Raw genomic sequence first — 4,347 nt, forward strand, 5'->3', positions numbered from 1 at the left:
CTCTCAGCCACAACTGGTGGCTGAGCCAGTCAGGCACTGGGTTGGATATTGTCTTCTGGCTGAGAATGGTTTAGTCCCCTGCAGGTGATAGCGGACGGCGCGGCTTACGTGAAAGGGATATAATAACTTATCGTCTGCTCTTTGAGAAAACATCTGCGCATCAATTTGAACCGAATACACAAATACATGAGAAACTGTTCTGGACGGAGATGAATTACCTGATGGGGCGAAACGAGCAGTCGTACAATTAACCTGGGATATAAACGGGGTTTACGGAAGAGATTAATTACCTGCCACGTAACTCTTTCCTCTTCATCTACTTATATGAAACAAGCTCGTTACTTCTTTCATTTTCATATTACTTTATATGTGAATAACAATGTTTGAAAATTGATGTCTGTAAGAAAATTAGACATGTTTTTATATACCTCTTAAGGGAAATTGCTATATTACAGAAAAATCGTCTTGTTCGTTTTAGTTCTTCGAAAATACTTATTCACTTTTTCGATAAAAACGCAATGTAGCCATATCAAGAGACTCCTTTTATTATTCGGGATATAAAAGAGATGACACTTCAAAAACAGAATTGTGAGACAACGCATTGATAACATTGAAACTAACAACTTTGTGTGGGATCGTAGAGATTGTAAAACACAGACGCAGTTATACTTGTAAAACCTTGGCACACTTGCGAGCTGCCTCAAGGCAAGGGTGCGTGCTGGCATAAGACCACCATAATCTACACCCAACCACGTTGATTACACCTCTGTAGTTGGCAACAAGGGAAGGGACTAAGTTTAAAATGTAAGAACTGAATTCCCCCCTTGGCTCTTGATACCGTTCGTTCGAGCAGTTGTTGAAAATGGATCGGTTCTTTTCAATGATAAAACAGGAATCGCATTGAATCTTCGCTTGAACATTTTCATTCATGATTATTATTTCTTCATTCACGGAATAAATCTATTAGTTGACACTACGTGATACTCTCAGTCGTATTGTTTACCAACGAGATAAAGATAACCTTAAAAAAAACGCGTGCACACATTAAGGGTCCTTTAAAATCTCACCAACAGAACTAGGCTTACGTCTAACGAAACTTCGATCAAGAACTATTGCATAGATTCACCTACGAGTGGTTCCAGTTGCCGTTGGTTGACCTAAAGTGAATTCAGGGTGGACTAACAAAACCAGAATTTATAAATATGCACGTAGCAAGCAGCCCGGAACTTCAACGTTAGACTTTCAATGCCGTCGTCTAGTGGGACTACGAGAGAGAGGGAGGGATGGGAATTTAGGGGTAGGGGGAGGTAAGATGGCCAAGCACAGCGAAAGCAGGAAGACTGCGTACGTCTGGCATACAAAATATACAATTTTAAGAGGCCCTATATAATGACTCTCTCTCTCTCTCTCTCTCTCTCTCTCTCTACGTCAGAATTCCAGGGCGTATCGGCTCGGATACGCTCGTGAAATTTCACATACTCGCCAATCCCTGGGCGTTGTAAATAGATTCACAACGCATTTGTTAGGAACTAATCTGCGATACTTTTATTTTACAGTGCCATGTACTTAGCATGTATTTTGGTGGATATGAGTTGGAGTGTAGATATCTGTATATTTTCAATTATAAACAAGTTATATATAGCTGTAACACGCTGACAAAGGTACAGAATTTACTTATCAGCACTACCTGTGCACCCTCCTTTTTTTTTTTTTTTTACCAAAGACAAATATTTGGGTCACATGCGTTGTGAAACAAATGATATATGTCTGTGACAAGCTGACAAGGGTACTGAATTTACTTATCAGTACTACTCCGTGCAGCCCGCCCCCCCGCCTTTTTTTTTTTTCCCCAAAGACGAATATTTGGGTCATATTTCTATGTACGATATATGTTTATATATAGCACATGACAATGGTACATTTTATCTAACAAAAGTAATTATAAGCGATGGGTAAAAGCTCACAGTTTTATGAAAAACTTACATTACGTTGCTTGATTCACTGCTTACTCTAGTTACTGGAGGGATGGAACTGCCACACCACGTTTGAATATTAATAATTAATAACAATATGTCGTCTGCGGTCCACTCTTTCTGCTTGGCGCTCCATGAACTGTAAACGTACGCCAGGGACCTCCTTACACAGGATCGAATTTCAGAATCTTTAATCTGTCCGAGGGAACTCGTTACTGAATTCCATACAGTTGCTAGACTTCAAGAAGAAGAATTGCTCCCTGAATTTGGCTACTCCTCCCTTCGGGGATTCTGGGTGGGGGTGGGGTGTGATGGAAGGGGATTCTGGGTGGGAGTAGTGGGTTGCTGTGATTGAGAGACGGAGCGAAACTCAAGATCCTAGTGGTTGGGCCTTGGCGAAAGTCCCTTACTAGGTGACGTTACTAAGGTTAGGCTGAGTTCAAAAAGGTTATGATGGGCAACATCAGTCAAGAGCCAGCATTCAGCTATAGCCAGTCGTTACCAAACGCACCTACGCCCACCCCGAATCCCCAGATATTCAGGCACTCCCTAAATTCTTCAATCCGTTTCTGTTAAGGGGGCGTGTTCGTCCTCACGTAATGAGTCCGTCAAAACTTTTATTCTTTATCAATTTTTAAATTATCGTAATTGAACGCAACCTGGGTATATCAGTCCGTCTGCTTCTTAGCACAAAGAGTAATTACATATGCAGATTAACAATCTATTTACTCTAAAAAAAAAAAAAGATACTTTCTTCGTAATTTTGACCGTGAGAACATGTTTTGGAAGATGCAATCTATTTAGGGCGCGATTTTATTGATTTTTTTTTTTTTTATCTTAAGCTGCCGAGACAGAGCATTGCAATCTGATCTCGTCATCCCAGGAATTTTATTTCGTGAAAGAGAAAGAACGGTAAAATTCAAGAACCGGCGAAAAAAAAAAAATGAAATTTGATCAGGCATTAGAAAACGCACTCGCAAGCACGTAACTCAAATATCTATTTACACCAAATCGTTCGTCAGAAAATTCTTGGAACACACTCTGCATATTCGTCAGTTCCTAACAGTTTTCCGCTAAAGTTCTTTCCCATATTTGAAGATTTTCTCATTTAATTTTACAGTAACTACTGTTTTTCAGTCGAGAAATCATAGACCTATTTTTTTTTTATTCGTCTTGGTTGAATGATGATGTAATATATACACCAAACCTTTCCAAATATTCTCTTGTTGAAAATGTGAACCAAATAGATAAATAAACGAAGTTTTCTGTATTTATTCTAGAACCACTGCATCACTTCGGGGCTTTTCCAAGTTCCAAAATGCTCTCTATGTTCCCTTCGGTGTAGAGAATTCCTTCATCTCTCCTGACGTAGAAGAGATCAAAGGTTATCTACTCCATATAAGGAGATACCAGCGTTGCTTTCACACTGAGGTCACTCAATAGTACTGAAAAAGTCATTGTTCTATGCAAAGGGTGTATTGTAAGCACTCTCTCTCTCTCTCTCTCTCTCTCTCTCTCTCTCTCTCTCTCTCTCTCTCTCTCTCTGCCGTTTATTTCTTGTAGTCAACATCCATTGTCACTAAACAACCACATCCGGCAACGGAAAAACTTAAGCATATCATCTTGGTTACAGCCAAGGAGACCACCACCCTGCTTACAACCAAGCAGAATTTTTCTTGCATTTACCGCTAGGAAATATAATGGTCTTTTTTTTTTTTTTTTTACTTTACTTCGTTTATTTGCAAATTCAGTCTTGTTAGCATGCGAATCTCTCTCTCTCTCTCTCTCTCTCTCACACACACACACACACCCGCGCGCGCGCGAGCACGCAGCACATACAGTCAGCTAGGCCTACGTTTCTCTTTTCCCATTCAGCAATTTGACCTCCTTTTTCTTATGTATGAGGCATGTACTTCATGTCAGGCCATAGATGTGGTTAGCTCGTTCATTTACTCAAAGTGGTATTCACGAAGGTCCTATATAACGTTCTGTTTCCCCACCCCCAAACCCTTTCTCTCTCTCTCTCTCTCTCTCTCTCTCTCTCTCTCTCTCTCTCAGTATAAAGTGCGCACCGGAGAATTACACTTTGTTAGGCGTTTCCTGCTTTTTTAAACCGCTCAATAACTGGAAGAGTGATTTCACCTCCTCATCGGTCTAATGAAGCAGCTTGCGTAAACTAACGGAGCAAGGACGTATCATCAAAGTCATCTAAACCGAGTTGTTTTCTCCACATTTTTTTTTTTTACACTTTCCTTCCTGTTAAAATTATTATTGCAGTTGATTATCAGTTTATTGATTATTTATTATCACTTGGTTTATGCTTATCTTTGTTGTAATTCAAAATTGGCGATACAGTCAGAAATTCATATACGAC

This window comes from Macrobrachium rosenbergii, chromosome 53 (assembly GCF_040412425.1).
Source record: "Macrobrachium rosenbergii isolate ZJJX-2024 chromosome 53, ASM4041242v1, whole genome shotgun sequence".
Classification (NCBI taxonomy): domain Eukaryota; kingdom Metazoa; phylum Arthropoda; class Malacostraca; order Decapoda; family Palaemonidae; genus Macrobrachium; species Macrobrachium rosenbergii.